The sequence below is a fragment of the Aquarana catesbeiana genome, linkage group LG08 (assembly GCF_042186555.1).
Source record: "Aquarana catesbeiana isolate 2022-GZ linkage group LG08, ASM4218655v1, whole genome shotgun sequence".
In the NCBI taxonomy this organism is placed as follows: domain Eukaryota; kingdom Metazoa; phylum Chordata; class Amphibia; order Anura; family Ranidae; genus Aquarana; species Aquarana catesbeiana.
The window spans coordinates 102,912,450-102,940,042 of record NC_133331.1 but is presented as its reverse complement, the minus strand read 5'-3'; the positions used below and the strand labels follow the sequence as shown (position 1 = coordinate 102,940,042).

At 44.3% G+C, this 27,593-nt stretch overlaps 1 long non-coding RNA gene across 1 annotated transcript in view; it reads right to left on the bottom strand.

The window, feature by feature from the left end:
* Window positions 1–16,921: 16,921 nt before the first annotated feature.
* The window catches only part of LOC141105285 (uncharacterized), a 61,540-nt gene continuing 50,868 nt past the window's right edge, over window positions 16,922–27,593 (bottom strand). Inside the window, exons 2-3 of the long non-coding RNA XR_012235549.1 lie at window positions 18,904–18,948; window positions 16,922–17,359 (exon numbers count right to left, since the gene is read on the bottom strand). This is a non-coding gene — a long non-coding RNA (uncharacterized lncRNA). The remainder of the gene's footprint in view (window positions 17,360–18,903; window positions 18,949–27,593) is intronic.

Genomic DNA, 27,593 nt, shown 5'->3' with positions numbered 1-27,593 from the left:
TCTCGGTATTTCACATTCTTCTAGATAAGAGTGGATTCTTTGGGTCAGGTCTTGTGGGGGAGGGTTATGTGGAACATTCGGATTGTTATACAAGGTCGAGTAGTAGTCATGAAAGATCTGAGCAATCTTAGTGGGATGGGTTTGGGGAATGCCATCCCCATCATTAAGATGGGCAATTGAGGTGGTCGTGATGCGGTCCCGTAGCTGTCTAGCTAATAATGTATGTGGTTTGTTTGCCTTGTCATAATAGGTTTGCCTTAGTCGTATTAGCGCCTTCTCAATTTTACCTAAATCTATGTCTCTTAGACCAGCCCGTACCTGTACAATCTCTCTAAGAGTTTTTAAGGATGGAAAGGAGAGCAAACGTGCTTCCAATTGTTTAAGCTTGTCTAGTAGAGCTATACGGGCAGTGTTAGCATTCCTTTTGAGTGCCGTGGATAGTGAGATACATTGCCCTCTGAGGACCGCTTTATGACCCTCCCAGAGAGTGGCAATGGAAACCTCTGGTGAATTGTTTTCTGCAAAATATAATTTCATGGTGTCTCCCAAGTCATCCCTGGAGGGGTCATGTTTAAGCAGGAAATCGTTCAAACGACAATGACATGTACGAAGGGTTCCCGAAGACAATGCCAGAGACAGCGTGATCGGGGCATGGTCCAACCATGAGATTGCTTAAATATCTGAGCTCTTGCAAGCTCTCAGGGTTGGGGCATTTACAAAAAAATAATCTAGGCGCGAATGAGATTTATGCGGGTGAGAGTAAAAGGTGAATTGTTTAGCTGAGGGAAAAGCAGTCCTCCAACAGTCAAACAGAGCGTATTTCCTAGTTAATTGACGGAAGAGAGATGATCTTCTATCAAGGGTCTTGGGGGCCTGACTCTGTCCAAGGGAGTGTCTGTCTAGGCAGGAGGAAAAAGCCAGGTTAAAATCTCCTCCGATAACCAGGTATTGATGGGGAAAAGCAAATAGTCGTTTATACACTTTAGATAGGAAAGAGGTTTGGTTAGTGTTAGGGGCGTAAATATTACAAAGTGTGTGGTTAGTTTCTTTCCATGTACCTCTCAAGATGATATAATGTCCCTGGGGGTCTGAAATTATCGATTGTAACTTGAAGGGGGAGTCTTTTTTAAGCAGGATAGCCACTCCAGCTCGTTTACGAGGATTAGAGGCTAAATATATCTGGGAGTAATACTTGGTGGCAAATGCCATATTATCGGTCTTAGTAAGATGTGTTTCCTGAGCGAAAATTATATCAGCTTTAGATCTTTTGAATTCCCTTAAGGCTAAGCTTCGTTTAGTGTTGGAGTTAAGGCCTTTCACGTTTAATGACAGTATGTCAAGCATCGGGTGTAAATAAAAAATGGAGCATTAGCTTACCAAGACGACCGAAGTGGATTTGGATGTGGAGGACGGTGAACGGATGATCCTTCAGATAAGACACGTACCTAGCAGGAAACACGCTTCTACAAACTGGACCTGGGCTCCAGAGGCGGGGGGGGCGCCCACAACATAGTAGATAAGAGGGGAATAGAGAAAAGAAAATCCAATAGCAAAAGAGTAGAGAAAGATGTGAACGACAAGGAGAACACAAATTAGTACAAAATCAAATAACAGCTAAGTATAGTTTAACCTACCTATACAAGGTGATGGGGCGGAAACCATCGAAGGGCCCCCCCCATGTAGGAGGTAAAAACAATACTCTCCAAGGGGGTTAAGTGGGGAGCCACACAAAGGTCTCCCGGGGGGAGGATAGGACAGCTCCAGGCCGGTCATCATCCTCTCCCAGATCCGCCTGCAGTTAAGTAATTATGCAGCACACCATAACAAAGCAGCTAGATAAAGAGAAACTTATATTTAACAGCTAGTAACTAGAATACCATTTGGTCTAAGTTAAGGCAACAGATAGAGTCGGCTGGTGCAGTTTTGCGCTCAGTATTAGACAAACCAGGATAGTATAGGGAGCATTGGCCAGGATATAAGCCTAGAAACCCTTCCAAATAACCTTTTAGGAACCCAGGGAGGGTGAAGGTATTTAAATAAACGCAGTAGTATACCCTAATAAAGTATGGGGTGGAAGGGCAGGGAGGGATTGGGGGGGTAGAGAGTGGTGAATGTGGGGTGGGGGGGATAGAAGGAAGGGCAAGGATAAGGAGATGGAGGGGAAGGGAGGCAAGGGAAGGGGGGACCCCATTGATAATTTGGGAGGGCTTAAACATGACAATAATTTATCATCGGTGGTATACATACTAAACTTGCATAAATGCGAAACCATAAAACCGTAATCCCACATAATGGCAATTAGGGTCTAGCCCTCTATAAGGTAGGAAGAAAAAACAGGATAATTCCTAAACTCTTAGCATGATAGGCAGTAATAGTGACTCCTATACTAGTGACTCATCGTGATCCGGTATCTCTCAAGCAGCAAAATGTTATCTCTGATGGGCAATTGCCGGAGGGCCATTGGAATGTGGCCTCTGTCGCTTTCTCCCATTCACATGAACCCAGGGCTCTGGGCGAGGTGGTGGGGTTGGTAGGGGGTCCCACCCAGGAGTGGGCAGAATCGTAATATCCAAATCTCTGCAAAATGAATGGAGGTCTTCCGGGTATCGCAGAGTGGTGGATCTCCCATCTTTCTTTGCTGTGAGGCTGAAAGGGAAACCCCAATGATATCGGAAGTCATGTTCCTTTAATGTTGTGAGGAGTGGTTGCAAGGAGCGTCTTTGCTGAAGGGTGATCCAGGACAAGTCCGGGTATAGCTGTATGGGAGCACCATCGAAATCGATGGTGTGCACGTTGCGTGCTTTTCTCATTATGTCCTCTTTCAGGGCATAATTATGAACCCTGCAAATAACATCTCGTCGTCTTGGACCTGGTCCACGGGGGCGAAGTGCGCGATGGGCCCGGTCCAGTTTAACTCTTTGATTTTCCGGGCGACCCAGTACATTATTGAAAATAGCTTGTAATGTGACTTGTAAGTCTTCGTCCTGGGTCGCCTCAGGGAGGCCTCGGACTCTAATGTTATTGCGTCTGCCTCTATTATCGAGGTCCTCAAGGTGGCGTTGAAACTCTCTGAGGGCCGAGGCTTGTGTGGCCAACCGATCATGTATATGGGAGATTTTCATCTTTGTATCATATGCTTCTTCTTCTTCTATGGAATGGACTTTAGCAGACAAGTGATGTAGATCAGTACGGAGCATGTTAATTTCAGATCTGCATGTATCACGTACCTCTTGAATAAGCATGCAGAAGTCCTGTTTCGTAGGCATACAACGAACATAGTCTCTCCAAGAAGTACATGCCTCAGGTTCAGGGTCAGGGTCTATTATGGCATGAGAGTGTGAATCCCTCATAGTAATGGAGGGGGTGCCCGGCGGGGGGAGTCCCCTCTGAGATGCTTGCAGAGGGGTATTGGAATTAGGCTGCATTGCTGGGTCAGTGGCATATACATGGGCTGCATGTGAATAAGCCCCCTGCAGCTCATCAAGCTGTGGTGATGAGGAAGGCCCTGCAGCTTGGTTGGACTCCCTGCGGTGCGGGGATGAGGATAGTGTATTCTCCCTTGGGGCCTGGGGTCTTTGTGGCAAAGAGCTTGGGTCCCACTCCTGCGCTGAAGTTTCCCACAAAGGGGAGGCTCGGCCTGCACTCGGTGACTGTGTAGGCCCCACTAGGCAGGGAGGAAACGGCTGGGACAGGCTGCCTAATGTGTTTCCCATAAGGGAAAGTGCAGGACCGGCCTGCATGTTAGTTGGTGGGAGCGGTGGGTGACCGGGCAACAAATCCCCTTCAGAGGCATACCTGCCGGTTCGCTGGCCCGGGGAGAGCCGCGGAGGAGAGGAGGAGAGGGCCGCTGCATATGTTGGTGGAGCTGGCGCCATCTTGGCCTCGTGGTGTCCCGCTGGACCTCTAAGGCCGAAGTACTCCATAATGAGAGGTGGGGGAGCCGAGGGAGATCTTGTGGTGTGTCCCTTAGGTTCTGTGTCTTTAGCCTTGCGAGGTTTGCCCATGATTTCGGTGCTTTTTTGCTGCTTTTAGCTGTATGCAGGCGGATCTGGTCAGGAGCTCTAGAGAGACACGTCCGCTCCGGAGGCCATCCAAGCCACGCCCCCCCATAATATTTACAAGTGCATACTACATACAACTACATACAGCAAGCCGGCTGCCCGCCCGCCCGCCTGCCTGGGCTGTATTTGTGCAGGAGGCGACCGCGGGAGCTGGGACTCGGGATGATGGGTCAGGGGGGGACTTTTTTTGTGCGGGTGGCTTTTTTGCCGCGCCTGCAAAGTGCCGCCCTAGGCCCGGGCCCTGTTGGCCTAGGCCAAGACACAGCACAGGGTACAGACCATGAGACAGACAGGGTGCTGGGGACAGACCGTGAGACAGACAGGGTGCTGGGGACAGACCGTGAGAAAGACAGGGTGCTGGGGTCAGGGGGGGACTTTTTTTGTGCAGGCGGCTTTTTTGCCGCGCCTGCAAAGTGCCGCCCTAGGCCCGGGCCCTGTTGGCCTAGGCCAAGACACAGCACAGGGTACAGACCATGAGACAGACAGGGTGCTGGGGACAGACCGTAAGACAGACAGGGTGCTGGGGACAGACCGTGAGACAGACAGGGTGTTGGGGACAGACCGTGAGACAGACAGGGTGCTGGGGACAGACCGTGAGACAGACAGGGTGCTGGGGACAGACCGTGAGACAGACGGGGTACTGGGGACAGATCGTAAGACAGACCGGGTGCTGGGGGCAGACCGTGAGACAGACAGGGTGCTGGGGACAGACCGTGAGACAGACAGGGTGCTGGGGACAGATCGTGAGACAGACAGGGTGCTGGGGACAGACCGTGAGACAGACGAGGTACTGGGGACAGACCGTGAGACAGACAGGGTACTGGGGACAGACCGTGAGACAGACAGGGTACTGGGGACAGACAGGGTACTAGGGATAGACAGGGTACTGGGGATAGACAGGGTACTGGGGACAGACAGGGTACTGGGGAGTGGGGATAGACAGGGTAAAGACCATGACCATGAGACCATAGAAGACAGGGTAACATACAGACAGCACAGTATTTAGTAGAAGTTTCCCACAAAGGGGAGGCTCAGCCTGCACTCGGTGACTGTGTAGGCCCCACTAGGCAGGGAGGAAACGGCTGGGACAGGCTGCCTAATGTGTTTCCCATAAGGGAAAGTGCAGGACCGGCCTGCATGTTAGTTGGTGGGAGCGGTGGGTGACCGGGCAACAAATCCCCTTCAGAGGCATACCTGCCAGTTCGCTGACCCGGGGAGAGCCGCGGAGGAGAGGAGGAGAGGGCCGCTGCATATGTTGGTGGAGCCGGGGCCATCTTGGCCTCGTGGTGTCCCGCCGAAGCTCCAAGGCCGAAGTACTCCGTAATGAGAGGTGGGGGAGCCGAGGAAGATCTTGTGGTGTGTCCCTTAGGTTCTGTGTCTTTAGCCTTGCGAGGTTTGCCCATGATTTCGGTGCTTTTTTGCTGCTTTTAGCTGTATGCAGGCGGATCTGGTCAGGAGCTCTAGAGAGACACGTCCGCTCCGGAGGCCATCCAAGCCACGCCCCCCCATAATATTTACAAGTACATACTACATACAACTACATACAGCAAGCCGGCTGCCCACCCGCCCGCCTGCCTGGGCTGTATTTGTGCAGGAGGCGACCGCGGGAGCTGGGACTCGGTATGATGGGTCAGGGGGGGACTTTTTTTGTGCGGGGCGGCTTTTTTGCCGCGCCTGCAAAGTGCCGCCCTAGGCCCGGGCCCTGTTGGCCTAGGCCAAGACACAGCACAGGGTACAGACCATGAGACAGACAGGGTGCTGGGGACAGACCGTGAGACAGACAGGGTGCTGGGGACAGAACGTGAGACAGACAGGGTGCTGGGGACAGATCGTGAGACACACAGGGTGCTGGGGACAGACCGTGAGACAGACGGGGTACTGGGGACAGACCATGAGACAGACAGGGTGCTGGGGACAGACCGTGAGACAGACGGGGTACTGGGGACAGATCGTAAGACAGACAGGGTGCTGGGGGCAGACCGTGAGACAGACAGGGTGCTGGGGACAGACCGTGAGACAGACAGGGTGCTGGGGACAGACCGTGAGACAGACAGAGTACTGGGGACAGACCGTGAGACAGACAGGGTGCTGGGGACAGACCGTGAGACAGACAGGGTACTGGGGACAGACCGTGAGACAGACAGGGTGCTGGGGACAGACCGTGAGACAGACAGGGTACTGGGGACAGACAGGGTACTGGGGATAGACCGGGTACTGGGGACAGACAGGGTAAAGACCATGACCATGAGACCATAGAAGACAGGGTAACATACAGACAGCACAGTATTTAGTAGAGATGTGAGTGTACAGTACACTATACCTGCTCCTCGGTCCCCTATCCTTCTAAAGGCAGCATGAGAAGCTGGACAGGTGATGTTTCTTTAAGCTCCCTGCAGGCTGCAGTGCAATCTGGGAGTTGTAGTCTCTGCACAGCACAGGCACCAGAGGGCCAAGTCTGTTGTCTGTGCTGTGAAAAACTACAACTCCCGCCACCATGCACTAGGGGGGACAGGCTAAGAGGACGGTGCCGCGGCGGTGGAGCATGCTATTGGAGGATGCAGCCTGAGCCGACTGAGCCGAGAGCCGTCTCCGCGGAGGCTCAGAGTCATCAGCTCACATAGGCGGCGTCGGCGTCAGTTGTGCAGCGCTCGGCTCGCTCACCCCACACTGGCTTGCATTGTTCACAACACGGTCACGTCACGGGGGTTATTTCCTTGCACTCGAAAGTCCCATCTTGTCAGGCAAATTAGGCAGCCGCGGCCCGCGAGGCCCTTGTGGGGGCGAGGCCTAAGGTAATCGCCTAATTTGCCTAATTAAAGAGCCGCCTCTGGTAGCACCAATATTTAAAAAGGGCCCAAAATACATCCCTGGGAATTACAGACCAGTTAGCCTAACATCAATAGTATGTAAACTCTTGGAGGGGATGATAAGGGACTATATACAAGATTTTAGTAATAAGAACAGTATCATTAGCAGTAATCAGCATGGATTCATGAAGAATCGTTCTTGCCAAACCAATCTATTAACCTTCTATGAGGAGGTGAGTTGCCATCTATAAAGGAAGGCCCGTAGACGTGGTGTATCTGGATTTTGCAAAAGCATTTGACACAGTTCCCCATAAACGTTTACTGTACAAAATAAGGTCCGTTGGCATGGACCATAGGGTGAGTACATGGATTGAAAACTGGCTACAAGGGCGAGTTCAGAGGGTGGTGATAAATGGGGAGTACTCAGAATGGTCAGGGGTGGGTAGTGGGGTTCCCCAGGGTTCTGTGCTGGGACCAATCCTATTTAATTTGTTCATAAACGACCTGGAGGATTGGATAAACAGTTCAATCTCTGTATTTGCAAACAATACTAAGCTAAGCAGGGCAATAACTTCTCCGCAGGATGTGGAAACCTTGCAAAAAGATCTGAACAAATTAATGGGGTGGACAACTACATGGCAAATGAGGTTCAATGTAGAAAAATGTAAAATAATGCATTTGGGTGGCAAAAATATGAATGCAATCTATACACTGGGGGGAGAACCTCTGAGGGAATCTAGGATGGAAAAGGACCTGGGGGTCCTAGTAGATGATAGGCTCAGCAATGGCATGCAAAGCAAACAGAATATTGGCATGCATTAAAAAGGGGATCAACTCCAGAGATAAAACGATAATTCTCCCACTCTACAAGACTCTGGTTCGGCCGCACCTGGAGTACAGTATGCTGTCCAGTTCTGGGCACCAGTCCTCAGGAAGGATGTACTGGAAATGGAGCGAGTACAAAGAAGGGCAACAAAGCTAATAAAGGGTCTGGAGGATCTTAGTTATGAGGAAAGGTTGCGAGCACTGAACTTATTTTCTCTGGAGAAGAGACGCTTGAGAGGGGATATGATTTCAATATACAAATACCGTACTGGTGACCCAACAATAGGGATAAAACTTTTTCGCAGAAGAGTTTAACAAGACTCGCGGCCACTCATTAAAATTAGAAGAAAAGAGGTTTAACCTTAAACTACGTAGAGGGTTCTTTACTGTAAGAGCGGCAAGGATGTGGAATTCCCTTCCACAGGCGGTGGTCTCAGTGGGGAGCATTGATAGCTTCAAGAAACTATTAGATAAGCACCTGAATGACCGCAACATACAGGGATATATAATGTAATACTGACACATAATCACACACATAGGTTGGACTTGATGGACTTGTGTCTTTTTTCAACCTCACCTACTATGTAATCTACTCCAGTCTCCACAACACACACATCCCCACCCACGCTGAGCACCATCCATCCCTCCAGTCTCCACAACACATGCATCCCCACCCAGACCAACCACCATCCATCCCTCCAGTCTCCACAACACATCCCCACCCAGGCTGAGCACCATCCATCCCTCCAGTCTCCACAACACACGCATCCCCACCCACGCTGAGCACCATCCATCCCTCCAGTCTCCACAACACATGCATCCCCACCCAGACCGAGCACCATCCATATCTCCAGTCTCCACAATGCACGCATCCCCACCCAGACCGAGCACCATCCATCCCTCCAGTCTCCACAACAAATGCATCCCCACCCAGACCGAGCTCTATCCATATCTCCAGTCTCCACAATGCACGCATCCCCACCCAGACCGAGCACCATCCATCCCTTAAGCTTCCACAACACACGCATTCCCACCCACGCTGAGCACCATACATCCCTCCAGTCTCCACAATGCACGCATCCCCACCCAGACCGAGCACCATCCATCCCTCCACTCCAGTCTCCACAACGCATGCATCCCCACCCTTGCCGAGCACCATCCATCCCTCCAGTCTCCACAACGCACACATCCCCACCCAGACCGAGCACCATCCATCCCTCCAGTCTCCACAACACACGCATCCCCACCCACGCTGAGCACCATCCATCCCTCCAGTCTCCACAACGCACGCATCCCCACCCAGACCGAGCACCATCCATCCCTCCAGTCTCCACAACGCACGCATCCCCACCCACGCTGAGCACCATCCATCTCTCCAGTCTCCACAACGCACGCATCCCCACTCACGCCAGGCACCATCCATCCCTCCAGTCTCTATAACACACGGAATGTTGGAGGTTGGGCCCCGGGGGGGCCCAGGCCTAAAGCTTTGTAAGGGGCCCCAAAATTTCTGATGGCTGCCCTGAGTGCATGTCAGAGCAAATGAGAATCATGAGGTCAAAGGAACTGCCTGAAGAGCTCAGAGACAGAATTGTGGCAAGGCACAGATCTGGCCAAGGTTACATAAAAATTTCTGCTGCACTTAAGGTTCCTAAGAGCACAGTGGCCTCCATAATCCTTAAATGGAAGACGTTTGGGACGACCAGAACCCTTCCTAGAGCTGGCCGTCTGGCCTAATTGAGCTATCGGGGGAGAAGAGCCTTGGTGAGAGAGGTAAAGAAGAACTCAAAGATCACTGTGGCTGAGCTCCAGAGATGCAGTCTGGAAATGGGAGAAAGTTGTAAAAAGTCAACCATCACTGCAGCCCTCCACCAGTCGGGGCCTTATGGCTGAGTGGCCCAACGGAAGCCTCTCCTCAGTGCAAGACACATGAAAGCACGCATGGAGTTTGCTAAAAAACACCTGAAGGACTCCAAGATGGTGAGAAATAAGATTCTCTGGTCTGATGAGACCAAGATAGAACTTTTTGGCATTAATTGTAAGCAGTATGTGTGAAGAAAAAAAGGCACTGCTCATCACCTGTCCAATACAGTCCCAACAAAGCATGGTGGTGGCAGGATCATGCTGTGGGGGTGTTTTTCAGCTGCAGGGACAGGACGACTGGTTGCAATCGAGATTATACGTTGGGGTGTTAGCTTTCCAAAATGGGGTCATTTTGTGGGCATTTCCATTGTACTGGTGCTCCAGGGCCTTCAAAAATGTAATAGGTGGTTGATAAAATGAGATGTGTATTTTATGCTCCTAGAACTCCTGAAGGTGCTACTTCAATGTTGGGCCTCTGTATGTGGCCAGGCTGTGTAAAAGTCTCACACATGTGGTATAGTTATACTCAGGAGGAGTAGCAGAATGTATTTTGGGGTGTCATTTTTGCTATGTAAATGCTATGTGTTGGAAAGATCTTATAAACGGACAACTTTGTGTAAAAAAAAAAAAAAAATACGTTTTCATTTTTTTTCCACATTATCCAAAAACTTCTGGAAAAAAATGAACCATTCAAACGACTGATTATGCCTCATAGATTATACATTGGGGTGTTAGCTTTCCAAAATGGGGTCATTTTGTGGGCATTTTCATTGTCCAGGTGCTCCAGGGACTTCAAAAGTGTAATAGGTAGTCAAAAAGTTAGATGTGTAATTTATGCTCCTTGAACACCTGATGGTGCTCCCTGCATGTTGGGCCTCTGTATGTGGCCAGGCAGTGAAAAAGTCCCACATGTGGTATCGTAATACTCAGGAGGAGTAGTAGAATGTATTTTGGGGTGTCATTTGTGGTATGCACATGCCATGTGAAAGAAATAAGCTATTACAATGACAATTTTGTGAAAAAAAAATTAAACATAAAATAAAATCTTAATTTTGCAAAGAATTGTTGGAAAAAAGACAACTTCAAATAACTCACCATACCTTTTACTAAATACCTTGCAATGTCTACTTTCTAAAAAGGGGTCATTTGGGGGCATTTGTACTTTCCTGGCTTGTTAGGGTCTCAAGAAATGAGATAGGCCTCTAGTACATCAGATGTGATCATTTTTTCATGATTTTCACCATAGCTTGTAGACTCTCTAACTTTCACACAGACCACATAATATCCACTAATTTGGGTTATTTTTACCAAAGATATGTAGCAGTATAAATTGTGGCCAACATTTATGAAGAAAAATTACTAATTTGCAAAATTTTATTACAGAAATTAAGAAAAATGCCTTTTTTTCCAAAATGTTCTGTCTTTTTCATTTATAGCGCAAAAAATAAAAAACCTATAGGTTTTGGCATCTATATTTATTCTCATATTATACATTGCCATTTTTAACTATTTTGTTTGTGTTAGGTAGCAGGTTATGGGCATTCTTTTGTTTGTAATATGCTGTGAAAGGATGGGATCGCCAAATATACAGCCGGTATATAAAGTACCTTTTAACATGCATTAAACTGGTCCTCCAATCACATACAGCCATGTGATATTTAAGTCTCCAGGAATATGGTGGCTGATTGGTGAACCATGTTGAGGCGAGACATTGGTCGCCATTTTTAGCATCCGGTGAAATCATGTTCGGGTAAGTACTTCCGGTATTTGGAGCACCCGCCGACTCCGGGGGGAGTGGAGAGGCATGGCCTCCTCTATACACAACAAGGCTGTATATTCTGGTGCCCATTCTATGTGGGTGCAATATATTTTAATTTTTAATCGGATTTTATCCTAATGGTGGCAATAAGTGTTACACTATGAGCATTTCTCTTGGTACTTGGTGCTTCTTGTGAGCTGTGATGAACAGATGGAGGAGACACTGGGGAACCATTACTGTGGTTGAGTTTTAACCTCTTCCCATCCCGTGCATAGTCAAATGACGGCCACAAGGTGGCTCTCTCATCCTGGGTGGCCGATATATGACATCCTCGGCTTCCCGGCCGCTAGGGGGCTCATGCGTGGACCCACCGCGTCACTCAGGAGCTGATGTGTGTGAGTGTCGGCTGTGATGTCCGCCAGGCACCCGCAATTGCCGGTCACAGAGCAGGGAGGTGGATCTGTGTGTGTAAACACACAGATCCATGTCCTGTCAGGGGAGAGGCGACCGATCGTGTGTTCCCAGTGCAGAGGAACACCGATCGGTCACCTCCCCCAGTCAGTCCCCTCCCTCACAGTTAGAATCACTCCCTAGGTAACAATTTAACCCCTTGATCACCCCTTAGTGTCATCCCCTTCCCTGCCAGTGACATTTATACAGTAATTAGTGCATTTTTATAGCACTGTTCGCTGTATAAATGTGAATGGTCCCAAAATAGTGTCAAAACTGTCCGATCTGTCCTCCACAATATCGCAGTCCTGACAAAAATCGCAGATCGCCACCATTACTAGTAAAAAAAATAAAATAAATAAACATGCCATAAATCTATCCCCTATTTTGTAGGTGCTATAACTTTTGCACAAACCAATCAATATACGCTTATTGAGATTTTTTTTTTCTTCTTTACCAAAAATATGTAGAAGAATATATATAACGGCCTAAACTGAGGAAGAAATGTGTTTTTTTTTTTAATGGAATATTTATTATAGCAAAAAGTAAATAGTATTTAGTTTTTTTTCAAAATTGTCAGTCTTTTTTTGTTTATAGCGCAAAAAATAAAAACCGCAGAGGTGATCAAATACCATCAAAAGAAATCTCTATTTGTGGGAAAAAATTATCAAAATGTCATATGGGTACAGTGTTGTATGACCGTGCAATTGTTATTTAAAGTGTGACAGTGCTGAAAGCTGAAAATTGGCCTGGGCAGGAAGGGGGTGAAAATGCCCTGTATTGAAGTGGTTAAAGACTGTGTATCTAAAGCTGTGGAGTTATCTTTACTGTTTCACAAAGTGTATATGGACCTTCCTGGGTTCAGGAGTCAATCTTTTCTGGTGAGTGAGCACTTCACACTTCATGTGGTGGCACTAGCAGTTGGACTTGAGTGGAAAATTGACATAAGAGTCACTTTAATTCAGGTGTAGGGTAACCCTTAATCTTTGGTCAATCTTAAAGCTACAGACTTTTTATATGCATAGACCATTGGTTTTTACTTATGAGCATTCATTTCATTGTTGTTTTCTAATTTTATTATTGCAAGCACCTACTTTTAATTTTTTAAACATGTTTATAGTGTGCTAAAACACTTAAAGGGGCAGAGGCAAATTATTTTAAAGAGAAAAAAAGGGGTGAAAATACAGCGCTGTGTAGGATATGAATGTATATAGCAGCTAACACAGCTATAGACTAAAAGCAATACCTGTAGGTGTGAAGAGTGTAGCGCTAATATACCAAATACAAATATAACTACTAGAAGAATACCCTACTATGCAAAAAGGGGTACATATAAAGTGCATAAAGGAATACCTTAGTGAAAAAAGTGACTTATACCAAGATAAACTATGCTACATAAATAACATGATATGTGAAAAAATAAAATAAAAAACTGATTAAACTCAGTGAAAGATGACCAAGTGCACGAATATAATCGTACCACAATAAATATTACATATGGAGACCAAAGCTAGAAGTATGTTAAAAATATAACAAATGCATATAATTGATAAGTCCAAGAGTGCTTAAACAGGTATTCACACGACATTGTTACTCTAAAGGACTGTAATATCAAATGGGCCACCACCAGTGAACAAAAAGAGGCTTACCAGATGTCGATGACCTAGAGAGGCTTACGCCCCCCAAGTCATATCGTCTTGTAAGTCAACTGTCTTGATGGATACACCGGACTAAGCTGGCACAACAGATCTCGGGTCAAACCACCGACTTGACACTGACGTTAAGGGTCATCAAATTTGAAGATAGTATTCCAGTAAGGTAAAGGCTCGGTGTTCAAAAGCTGAAAATGCACCCCTTTCATTTCTTGAAGATCTTAACACTTTAAACTTAGCAAACACCGAGGAGGTGGTGTAGCCAGGTCGGTGTGTATATATATAGCATATATAGAAACAAACAATTACAATATTAAAACATACTGATGTTTAAAGTAGAACTGAATGCAAAGCTTTGTGTTCATTATGGATAGAGTGAAGGGAAGGGTTTTTTTGCCATCTGTGCCCCATTGGATAGATTTCCCTTTACTTCCTGTTCCATAGCCAAACCAGGAATGGGGGGGAACCCCTTCAAAGTTGTCACCAGGGTCATCAGAACTAGTGTCCCCATCGCAGTGGTGGCTTGTGTTCAAAATTTTTTTTGGGGGGGGGGCGCAAACAAACTGAAAAATACTGAAACCCCCCCATCAACCACAGCCTCACTGTGCCCATCGTATGCAGGCACTGTGCCCGTCAAATGCAGCCACTTGTGCCCGTCAAATGCAGCCACTTGTGCCCATCATATGCAGCCACTTGTGCCCGTCAAATGCAGCCACTTGTACCCATCATATGCAGCCACTTGTGCCCGTCAAATGCAGCCACTTGTGCCCGTCAAATGCAGCCACTTGTGCCCATCATATGCATCCACTGTGCCCATCATATGCAGCCACTTGTGCCCATCATATGCAGCAATTGTGCCCATCAAACACAACCACTTATGCCCATCATATGCAGCCACTTTTGCCCATCATATGTAGCCATTTGTGCCCATCAAATGCAGCAACTTGTGCCCATCAAATGCAGCCACTTGTGCCCATCATATGCAGCCACTTGTACCCGTCAAATGGAGCCACTTGTGCCCGTCAAATGCAGCCACTTGTGCCCATCATATGCATCCACTGTGCCCATCATATGCAGCCACTTGTGCCCATCATATGCAGCAATTGTACCCATCAAACACAACCACTTGTGCCCATCATATGCTGCCACTTTTGCCCATCATATGCAGCCACTTGTGCCCATCATATGCAGCCAGTTTTGCCCATCAAATGCAGTCACTTGTGCCCATCACATGCAGCCACTTCTGCCCATCAAATACAGCCACTTCTGCCCATCAAATGCAGCCACTTGTGCCCATCAATTGTCGCCACTGTGCCCATCAATTGCCGCCACTGTGCCCATCAATTGCTCCCACTGTGCCCATTAATTGCTCCCACTGTGCCCCATCAAACGCAGCCACTGTGCCATATCAAATGCTGTCAGTGTGCTCCCCACCGGCCCGCCGTCTGCACTTACCTGTCTCAGTGGGACAGCTCCTCAATGTCTTCTCCTGTCCTCTCTTCCCGTCCTCTGCTATGATTGGACGACTGGTGTCCAATCACAGCGCCTGTCTTTTCAGCCAATCAGATGACGGGTAACAGATCCGAGCACCTGATTAGCGGAGAGGTGGTTTAGTGTTAGGAAAGAGAATATTCATACGCTTTTCTAACACAGCTGAGTGACCTGCGAGCGCCCAGTATGGCGCTCGCAGGTCACCTTTTTTGAAGCCTATTAGAGCCTATGGCTCTAATCAGGTGCTTCAAAAACACCCCCCACTGTTGTAATTCAGGCACCGTGCTCCCGTAAAGGGAAAGGGCGCCTGAATAGGGGGTGGAAGTGGCGGCCATAGATAGATAGATTCATATATCTAGATATTCATATATCCATATCTATTGGACCTAGAGGGGGACAACGCTAAATTTGGGATATTTCTTGAAAGTTTCACATTTGGTGATAACAGCAAACAGGCTATATCTCCCTAACGGGGTCACAGACACCAATATATACCTGATAGATAGATATATATATACTGTATATATATATATATATATATATATATATATATATATATATATATATATATATATATATATATATATATACATACACACTATCTCACAAAAGTGAGTACACCCTCACATTTTTGTAAATATTTTATTATGTATTCTTTCATGTGACAATTCTGAAGAATTGACACTTTGCTACAATGTAAAGTAGTGAGTGTACAGCTTGTAATAGCAGTGTAAATTTACTGTCCCCTCAAAATAACTCAACACACAGCCAATAATGTTTAAACCGTTGGCAACAAAAGTGAGTACATCCATAAGTGAAAATGTCTAAATTGGGCCCAAAGTGTCAATATTTTGTGTGGTCACCATTATTTTCCAGCACCGCCTTAACCCTCTTGGGCATAGAGTTCACCAGAGCTTCACAGGTTGCCACTGGAGTCCTCTTCCACGCCTCCATGATGACATCACGGAGCTGGTGGATGTTAGAGACCTTGTGCTCCTCCACCTTCTGTTTGAGGATGCTCCCACATGCTCAATATGGTCTAGGTCTGGAGACATGCTTGGCCAGTCCATCACCTTTACCCTCAGCTTCTTTAGCAAGGCAGTGGTCATCTTGGAGGTTTGTTTGGGGTGGTTATCATGTTGGAATACTGCCCTGCGGCCCAGTTTCTGAAGGGAGGGGGTCATGCTCTGCTTCAGTATGTCATAGTACATGTTGGCATTCATGGTTCCCTCAATGAACTGTAGCTTCCCAGTGCTGGCAGCACTCATGCAGCCCCAGACCATAACATTCCCACCACCATGCTTGACTGTAGGCAAGACACACTTGTCTTTGTACTCCTCATCTGGTTGCCGCTACACACGTTGACACCATCTGAACCAAATAAGTTTATCATCAGACCACAGGACATGGTTCCATTAATCCATGTCCTTAGTCTGCTTGTCTTCAGCAAACTGTTTGCGGGCTTTCTTGTGCATCATCTTTAAAAGAGTCTTCCTTCTGGGAGGACAACCATGCAGACCAATTTGAGGCAGTGTGCGGCATATGGTCTGAGCACTGACAGCACTCCACTGTATACAAAACTAAAAACATGCATTTTGTTTTAATTTAATTATTAAGATTTTTCATTGTTATTGTTCGTTAGTTCTATTGGATTAATTACTTGGAATACCCTGTATTGTTATGTAGGATGCATTGAGCTAAAGTATGAGGGACCTTTTTTGTAGTAATTGCTTTTAAAATTATTTTACAAGCAGATACTTATTTAAAGAAATACATTTGTGTTGCTTGGTAATTTTGGTTGATTCTAACCCAGCTGATACAAACGTTTGAATCCCCTGATGGGGTCACTTTCAGAGCAATAGACTATGTTTAAGATTGGAGAAATGAAATTTGTCTTTCAGATACCAGTTAGATTCTAGATCTTAGTACATCTTAGAAATTAAAGACATGTCATTAGCTGATATTGGTAAGCAGTTATATTTTATTCTGTATTTCACAACTCATCTCCACAGTGTGGTTCAGAAAATAAAGCAATACATTTTCGTTCACTGAAAACAATGATTATATTAATATAACTTGGATTTTGCTTTCTTTAAAATTGCAACTTTTTGGCTTCAGCGTCTATTTTCTCCATCATTTTTTTGAATAAAGCATTGAAGTTTATTATGGGGTCCTTGTTCAAGAAATCTATGATGGTTTTCTCAGTAAGCGTCCCTTTTTCAATTTCTTTGCAGATGGTTTCAGTAATGACCGACAGCACTGCCAGATTGATTGGACTGATTTTCATGCTCCAAAGCTTTAACTTCAGTTTTTCTTTAAATATGTTAATCTTGTTTTTATGTTCAGATGAATGAAGAATGGAGTTTATAGCTGCTTCTGCTTTATCCAAACCAGCAAACAGCCCACGCATCTCAGGGGGTATCGGTTTACCATTGTAGGAGCTTGAGCTGTCTGGAAGACATTAGAAAATTTGACAAGTAAGTCAGTAAAATAACGTCCAGTCTTGTTGCAGTATATTTGCTGCACATGAAAATAGTTTGTTATTAGCAGTTTCCATATATTTTTTCTTAATGTATGTATAAATTACACAATTTTTGTCTCTTCAATGAATAAATAAACCCATTCTGAAAAGCAGCAAGGTTTCCAATCGAATGCACATATAACAAGAAAACATTCTGATCAACCTAAAATTAAATTGTGAATTATAGCAAAACTCCTGGCAAGAATCAACATCAAAGCATCATAATTTTATGCCCCATTATTATATCCTGCAATCATCTCCATATACATGAAAAATGTAATTAAGGGCACCGTGACACATCTGCAAAGTGAGGACATATTTTGGGGCATTGCAGGAACATTCATGATTTTGCAAGTTTTTCCACACAGTACTGTTGAACAAAGCCTCAATGTCCCCAAATTACTGGTGACAGTATTCACTTTTGCAAATCTGTGCCCATCTGATCAGACACTGGTTTTCCAGCATGCCCATTCAACAGAAGCCGGCCATTTGACTGGCTTCTGTCAGACAGGCTGGTGTGCACACGAGCCAAATGTCAGACAGTTTCTGTTAAACCGGCTTATATTCGGCCCGTGTGTACCAGGCTGGCCCTCCCGCTCCCTGTACAGAAGATTAAAGGAAGCTATTATAAAGACAAATTTATGTAATTATACCATCTTTATTTTAAAAATACATTTTTTTCACATAATACAATAATATATTTTTTTTAATTTCACCTGACATACTCGCTTCTGGGATCCAGTCTCCCCCTCCGGCATTTCTGATTGTTGCCTACTTAAAGGGCCTGGTGACATTTTGTTCCACATTCATGGAAGATGTAACTTCACCTAAGCTCATTCCCTATGTTTCCAATTACTTTTTGTCCCTGGTGACCCCTAAAACTCCTAGTTGCTCCTCTGCCTAAAGTGAGCCCTTTGCACTCCGGTGCCTTCAGTGTCCCATGTGTGCAGCCTTGTCCTTCCCGATCTTGTGACTTCTGTGTTTACATTGACCCCTGTGACTTCTGTGAATCATCTGCCTCCAATGACCCCTGTGACTCCTTTGCAAATCTGTGTCATCCAGTGACCCCAGAACATGCTATGTCATTTAATGTTGCAGGAGCATCTTGTGCCATCCAGTGAACCCAATGCACCTTATGACCCCAGTACATCACTGAGCATCTTGTCACCTCCTGTGACTCCTGTGCATGCTGAACACCTCTGTGCCGTGATGCTTATGTGTCCACACAGCCTCAGGCACTCTCTTGTAACTCTTTAATGGCTTGAGTAATACATGCAGCATTTTAATTAATCCATTTATTTATATACTTTACTATGGGCTTAAGTCAGTGGATGATGTATCTTCTAAATCTGACTAACTATGTAATGGAGCTCTCTGTGATCAGACCAAATGAGCTATTTTGATATGTGTAGGATACTTAAATTTTAAATGTTTCTAAACCCAAAAAACAATAATTTAATATAATACAGCTTACCAGATTTTTGCTGTGGTTGCTGCAATAGTTTTCTTTTAAGTCCATCTAACCATAAAAATAAATAAATAAATAAAAAATAATATCAAACATTCCATATACCCAATCCTATACCCACAGTTGATCCAGAGGAAGGTGAAAAACCCCAGCAAAGCATGATCCAATTTGCTACAGCAGGGGAAAAAATTCCTTCCTGACCCCCAAGAGGCAATCCGATTTTCCCTGGATCAACTTTACCTATAAATGTTAGTACCCAGTTATATTGTGTGCATTTAGGAAAGAATCCAGGCCTTTCTTAAAGCAATCTACTGAGCTGGCCAGAACCACCTCTGGAGGGAGTCTATTCCACATTTTCATAGCTCTTACTGTTAAGAAACCTTTTCTTATTTGGAGATGAAATCTCTTTTCCTCTAGGCGTAAAGAGCACCCCCTTGTCCTATGTAAAGTGAATAACTCAACACCAAGTTCACTATATGGACCCCTTATATATTTGTACATGTTGATCATATCCTCCCTTAATCTCCTCTTCTCAAGAGAGAATAAATTCAGTTTCTCTAATCTTTTCTCATAGCTGAGCTCCTCCATGCCTCTTATCAGTTTGGTTGCCCTTCTCTGCTCTTTCTCCAGTTCCCTGATATCCTTTCTGAGAACTGGTGCCCAAAACTGAGCATATTCCAGATGAGGTCTTACTAATGATTTGTACAGGGGCAAAATGATATCGCTCTCCCTGGAGTCCATATCTCTCTTATTACAAGAAAAGACTTTGCTCGCTTTGGAAACCGCAGCTTGGCATTGCATGTACATTTTCAACTTATGCTCTACCAAAACCCCCAGATCTTTCTCCACTATGGATTCTCCCAGTTGTACTACCCCTAGTATGTATGATGCATGCATATTCTTAGCCCCCAAGTGCATAACTTTACATTTATCAACATTAAACCTCATCTGCCACAATTAGACAGTGCATTGAGGTCAGCTTGTAAATTGGAGACATCCTGTAAGGACGTTATTCCACTGCATAGTTTTGGTGTCATCTGCAAAGACTGAAATGGTACTTTTAATCCCAGACCCTATATCATTTATAAAGGTATTAAAAAGTAAGGGTCCCAACGCTGAACCTTGGGGTACACCACTGATAACCTTAGACCATTCAGAGTAAGAATCATTAACCACTACTCTCTGAATTCTGTCTTTTAGACAGTTTTCTATCCATTTACAAACTGATATTTCCAAGCTTGTAGACTTTACCTTGCACATTAGCCGTGTGTGGGGAACTGTGTCAAACGCTTTTGCAAAATCCAAGTATACCATGTCCACAGCCACCCCTCTGTCCAAGGTTTTACTTCCCTCTTCATAAAAATAAATCAGGTTTGTTTGACAACTTCTGTCTTTCATGAACCCATGCTGTCTGTTGCTTAAAATATTTTTTTCCAGCAAGAACTCATCTATGTGATCTTTTATTAAACTCTTCAGTATCTTTCTGACTATAGAAGTTAAACTAACAGGTCTATAGTTACTTGGTAAAGACTTTGTTGCCTTTTTAAATATAGGCACCACATTGGCCCTACGCCAATCCAGTGGTACTATTCCCTTCATTAAAGGAACACTAAAGTTATTATTTTTTATTTTTTTTAAATAACAAACATGTTATACTTACCTCCACTGTGCAGCTCGTTTTGCACAGAGTGGCCCTGAACCTGGTCTTCTGTGGTCCCTTGGCGGCTGTCTCGGCTCCCCCCCGCAAGGACTCAACACCTTCATGTGAGCTCCCTCGCATGGTGTTGAGTGCTTGCAGGCGCGCTCCTGTGATACAGCCGATGGCCATAGCCGCTCACTGTATCACTCGGCCCCGCCCCGGCGCACCGCGTCATTGGATGTGATTGACAGCAACGTGAGCCAATTGCTGCGCTGCTTTCAATCCATCCACTGTGACCAATCAATGGCCAGGCTGAGCGACGAAGAGGATGTCGGGAGTGAGCGCGGGATTTTCTAGGGGTCAGGTAAGTAAAACGGGGGGCTGGGGGGGCGGTATTGTCAGATGTTTTTTCACCTTAATGCATAGAATGCATTAAGGTGAAAAAACTTTTAACTTTACAACCCCTTTAATGAGTCCCTAAAAATTAGAAACAATGGCTCTGAAGTTACAGAGCTCAATTCTTTTAGGATCCGTGGGTGGATACCATCTGGTTCAGGTGCTTTATCGACTTTTATTCTGTCTAAATATTTCTGGACCATATCACTTTTGAGCCATTGTGGATCATTTGGGGCTGTATCAATACCATCCCCATTATGAACATGCTCTCCTCCATGCTCCTTTGTATACAGAGAGCTGAAGAATCTATTTAATAAATTTGCCTTTTCTTTGTCCCCAGTCACCCACTTTAGATTATTTTGTAAAGGGCCTACATGCTCAGACCTGACCTTTTTACTATTAATATGTTTGAAGAATTTTTTGGGGTTTGTCCTACTATCTTTTGCAATCTGTCGTTTGTTTTGAATTTTTGCATCCTTGATTTCCTTTTTACATATTCTGTTATATTCTTTGTAACATTTAAACGACAATAGTGTTCCTTCATTCTTATATTTCTGAAAAGCTCTTTTCTTATTGTTTATAGCTTTTTTAATTTTGGCCATGAGCCACATAGGTTTTATTTTTAGCCTTTTTTTAAACTTATTGCCCATGGGAATATACTTTGCAGTGAGTTTATAAACAGTCTTTTTGAAGAATTGCCATTTCTGTTCTGTGTTTATCAATGCTAATATTCCCTCCCAGTCTAAGTTCTGGATAGCAGCCCTCATCCTTGGAAAATTTGCTATCTTAAAGTTGTGTTTTTATCTTTCCCATATGTGTTTTTTGCTTACAGCTAACATCAAACAATATCATGTTATGGTCACTGCTACCCAGATGTTATTTTATATGAACATTAGTAATAAGCTCTGCATGGTTTGAGATCACCAGGTCCAACAGAACATCATTCCCAGTTGGGGCCTCAAACTGGGACACTTTCCAGTGAGGGAGAAATTAAAGCTCACAATGCCCCAGGGCAGCTGAACTCTTTTTAGCTTCCACCTGGCACTCTTCCATGAGGTCTCCAGACCAGAAGTTAATAAAGCAAAAAGTTTAAAAATGGGCCCTCAAGCTATGCCAGAGCTGGGACCTCAATGATTATTCAGCAAACCACAGCAATCAGCCCAGAGGGGAAGAGCCCCTCCAGGCTGGGGACTTTTCCTCCAGGACAAGAACCCACTGTTCTCAGCCTTAGATTATTTATGAGCCTTCTCAGCCACCTCCTCGGTGCACCCACCCAGGGATTGGCTGCAGCACCATAAATATTCATACTGCCCATTTGTCTTGCTCCACTCCTATCTCCCAGAACTCTCTGGAAGGCAGGAAAGAGCAATTGGACCTGTAGCCTGTGAGACACAGAACAGCCAAAAGAAATCAACCACAGCTCCAACGACTACAGAGGAGCACAAAAAAAAAACTAAATTTACCTAGCATCCTATTAACCTAACTAGGAGGATTCTACATGTACAAACATACAATATCACAGGAAATCACTAATACCTAGTACCCAGTAGTAGTGATATGTCAAAGAAAACAGCCACCAAACCAGGCAGTAAAGGCAAACCTAATATATTGTCACCCAATATGGTTGGTAATTAGGTAAGCATAAAACGTTAACAATGGTAATAATACAATTTAGTATACAGAGTGATCAACAGTAAGGACTGGGCATAAGATGACATTTGACCTCCAGATCAGCATTAGCAGTAGGAAGGCCACCTCAAGTGCAGCAGTGGTAGCCATAAAGTTTATACTACTGAGTGATGGAACTATACTGCCAGAGCGTATTTATGGTGGTGATGCTAGTCCTAGACTGACTGAGTATACACAGTCCAAAATAAAAGGAGAATAGTAGCAGAGAGGGCAGGGGAACAAAGGGTGCTTGCAGAATAATTATTAAGGGAGGGGCAGTCCTTTGAGATGTTCTTTTACTGGCTATCATTGGGGCCCTTTAGGAGCTTCGGTGCACCTAACGACAGTCCCAATTATTTTGCATGCAGTATAGCTACAGTATAGGTAAGATACAGTCTCAACACGGGTGCAAGATAGATGTGGTTCAGTTGTGGTAAAGGTTTGGTATAATGCAGTATAGAGTTGGTATAGGTGCAGTTTGGGTTTTTGAATTGGTGCGGAATAGAGTGCAATATGGGTGCAGGATGGATTGGATAAACTTGGTGTCCTGCTCTCAGTAGCTCAGTCCATGCTAGCAGCATCAGCCATGGGTGAATAGCCCTCTCACCAATCCCCGGGATGCTGCAGTTACTTTTCCCTGTAAATGGGGACCCCTCAGCCTTTCCCCAAAATGCTTTGTGATCAGCAGTGGGAAGCAGAGGGTGAGTGAACTTTCCAGTCTCCCTGTGGCAGCGGGGCAGGTGCTTTGATGTGGATGGTATGGCACAGGCCCAGGTGTCTTCACTCTCAGGCTCAGATATCCACTGGTATGGTCTCCCGCTGGCAGGCAAACATCCTGACAGTGGTGCTCTTTTTCTAACGCCCTCAGTGCCAAGAGGGAAAACTTGTTGAATAAAACAAATATAGACTTGGAGGGCACACCCTAAGAATGCAAAAAAATTAGATGGTGCAGCTATAAGACCGACAAACAGAGGAAAGGATTACAACGATGATGGGGTACTTTGACGCAGTAGTGGGCTTAAGCATTATGTGGCCATATAGTGTGACCAAATCCCCATATTTTTTGCTTATTTGCTGAATATGTTCAGGTGCTTTAAATAGCCTTGCAGGATTTAAATGCCATTTTAGTATTTGTGCGCTGTAATATTTTCCTTTGTTTGTCGTTCTTATAGCTGCACCATGTTATGCATTCTTAGGGTGTGCCCCCAAGTCTTTATTTGTCTATTGTAAGGGTCCTGACCAGATCCCTTGAGCTGGAGCACCCAATCCCCCTACCATTACCTCTTATTAGTGTCCACCTGTGTTATAGGAGGAGTCCTTTAGTTCTCCCACATAGAGGAGTGTATTTCTCCCATGGTTGAGAAGCAGGATCTTTCATTCTATGAATAGTGTAGGTCCCACTAATAATGGGGTACTTTGACACCGTAGTGGACTTAAGCACTATGTGGCCATATAGTGTGACTAACTCCCCATGGTTGAGAAGCAGGATCTTTAATTCTATGAATAGTGTAGGACCCACTAATAATGGGGTACTTTGACGCAGTAGTGGACTTAACCACTATGTGGCCATATAGTGTGACCAACTTCCCATATTTTTTGCTTATTTGCTGAATATGTTCAAGTGTTTTAAATAGCCTTGCAGGATTTAAATGTAATTTTAGTATGTGTGCACTGTAATCTTTTCCCCTCCTCTTGTTGAATAAAAATCATCTCTCTACTCCTACTACTTCACAGTGCCTATTGGGATCTGTAGTGTAAGGAGTCAATTGGCCCCATTATATGGCTGCCATGTTAAACTACAACTCCCAGGATTTTCAGCACTCTGCATAGAAGTCTATGGGCTTGCTTGGCTTTAGCACTTCCCTGGCTGTCTGAAGGAAAATGGTGAAGGCTAATATCAGTATCTCGGCAGAGGGAGAGAAGAATAAAAGGGAGTCAGAAACACATTTTCCGTGCTAGTACGACAATGCTCAATTTCTGTATTGTGTCTATTGTGGAGCAGCCTTGTCACCTAGAGCGATCTCTTCTGATATAGACTACAGGCTGACATGTCAGTGCCAACATGTTGAGCCTGTATTCATAGACTAAGAGTAAATAGGAGATAACACCATATCAGCAGTGAGAACATGGGTGTGTGAATAGGAAGATACCAGGAATAGAAGCTTATAAAGAACAGGCTTAGAGTTCAGATTTAGGAGTTATGTTGAGTTTTAAATCCAATTGAGCATCTGTGGGATGTGCTAGAAAAACAAGCCCTATCAAAGGAGGACCCACCTTACAACATACAGGACTTAAAAGATCTGCTACTGACAGCTTAGTGCCAGATGCCACAGAAAACCTTCAGAGGTCTAGTAGAGTCCATGCCTCAATGGGTTATGGTGGGTAGTTATAATGATCGGTGTATATGCTGCTGGTGAAGGGAGTAGCTAAGTAAACCTTTATATGGCTTAGCAGATTTGCGGAACTATACAGTATATACTCAGTTTGTGTAGATATGTACATCCAGGCAATAACTGATATCAGAGACTGCCTACTTACAATTACTTGTTAGTGCACACAGTGGGAAGTCAAAATCTTTGTGCTCCCCATCAAGTGATCACATTGCGATCCATAATAGGTGTGCTTCATGGCAGTGTGTGGCATTCATTACTTTGACATGTAGGTCTTTATGTGGGAACGTTGACATCAAAGTGTAGTAACCATATATGGAGATAAACATTAAACACCATACCACCAATAATAAAATGGAGGTGTGAACATTACATACTTACCTTCCAAATGAGGATTTCATCATTTGCTGTTTTATTTAAAGCTCATGCATGGACATCCTGTACTGGATTGCAAAAATCTGCTCTCTGTATAGATCTCTACACATAAAACACATAGCAACTTCCAAATCAGTCTCCATGCAGTTGGTTACAGCATACAATAAATCTTACCTTGCTCAGCCCAGGTCAGACCCAGAAGAGTAAGCAAAGCAACAGAATAGAACATGATTGTTCAGTGCTTCAGTTCCAGCCTTGGAAAACAGCTATTTATTGGCCTTCTTTTCTATATAGCCCCTCCGTGTGCAGTTAGGTGTGTGTGTGTGTGTGTATGTGCTCGTAATTAGAGGATTAATTTCTTTGCTGTAAAATGTCACTCTTCTGTGACATAATTATCATTTAGGGGAGAGTTTATGAGTCTATATGGCAATTAACTTTTGCCTAATATAATATATTTGGGTATCCAACCTTTAGTGTGAGCATGTGACAGTAATATAAGGTTTCATAGCAATTTAGTGTTATGTAGAACATAATGAAACCTAATAGAAAGAAAAATCCCATCAAGACCTTTGCTTTAGCAGAAAGGCTTATCTTTATATTTAAAACCTCTATTTTCCTATTTCCTGTTAATAGAGCTGTACACACTGCACTTTGTGAGTTAAATTATTTTTCCATGGCAAAACAGTATACATTCTGAAAGTCCAAAATCTCATTGACTTCCTATTGACTTCAGTAGAATAAAGTAGATCAGTGGTCATCAACCCTGTCCTCAGAGACCACTAACAGACCAGGTTTTATGTATTACCTTGAGGAGATACAGACTAAAATACTGCAATCACTGAGCAGCAAATGATATTACCTGTGATGTATTTCAGTTATCTTGCAAACCTGGCCTGTTAGTGGGCCCTGAGGACAGGGTTGATGACCACTGAAGTAGATGACATTTCAAAGGATGTGTATGAACTGCCTTGTGCTGTGTTTCTTTGGATGCAGCATGTTCTAATGAGGAGCATTTGAACTGCATACAAAGCAGGTCTAATGCAGCCTTTTTTGTCAAACTGCATTTTCCATGCAGCTATGCTTTAACCCCTTCAACATTTCATTAATTTAAAGTTAAGCTCCAGGCATTCATCTATATATAGGTGGAATACATATATAGGAACAATTTTACCATAGGTTTAGAATTCCTGTCCATTCAATCCTGAGATTTACACAGATCTGCAAAACAGCATAATACTGGATGGCTAGGCAGTATATTTGATTATTCTCTGCTTTAGTTCAGTAAAACTTACGTGTCTTCTCCCCACCCACAGGCTGTGATTGTACAGCAAAAGGAGAAGCTGCGGACAGAAGAGCTTGGTCACTCTGCTCTCTCCTCTTATCAACATATTCTATGTACAGCTGTTTAGCTTCCAAAATCAGTCCTGTCAAAATTTCAGGATTAGATTCTAATAGCAGAACTTGGCCGGTGACCTGACTTTTTCTCTACTGTAGCTTGCTGCATAAAAATACATTTAATTAACTTATTATTAGGCTTCCTCCCCTCCACTAGACCCCTGCCTTTCCTTCCCCTCTTTCTTTCTTTTTCCTTTTCCTTCTCCTCTTTTACCCATTACCCAGATGAGTAAAGGATCCTGCTTATTCATTATAGATTCATTACTTATTTTTGCAACCTATTCTGTATTGTATGTCATCCATACCAATTTTCTTGGTTCGCACACATGTTGCATTTGATTTTTATCCCACTCATATTTGTTAAAAAAGCCTAATAAAAATGTAAGGAAAAAAAAATCCATTTGCTATTTCAGATAACATATAACTGGTTTCAATACTGTTTTATATCTGCCCAAAGTTTAGCGATTAAAAACAAAACTTAAAAATAATGTGGGGATTTTTTTTTTCTCAGCAAGAAATCAAACTGTTTATTGAATATTATTCACCAGGGTAGGGTAATAAAAATTAGGATTAATAAAAATGTGACTGTTCATAAATGAATTGTAATAATGTCAAGTACAATTTTCCCCTTAACCACCAATTATTTTGTATCTTGACAATCTGCTTTAAGTGACCTTTACTGTAAGCAGGTGATGAATATAACACGTCATGGCTCAGTTAATTAGCTGCAAATATACTAAAATTATGAAGCACTAACAATGACTACCAAATTGTATAGACTTTAGGAATATATTGTTCTAGGACTTTTAGTCAAAATAAATATTTAATAAGAT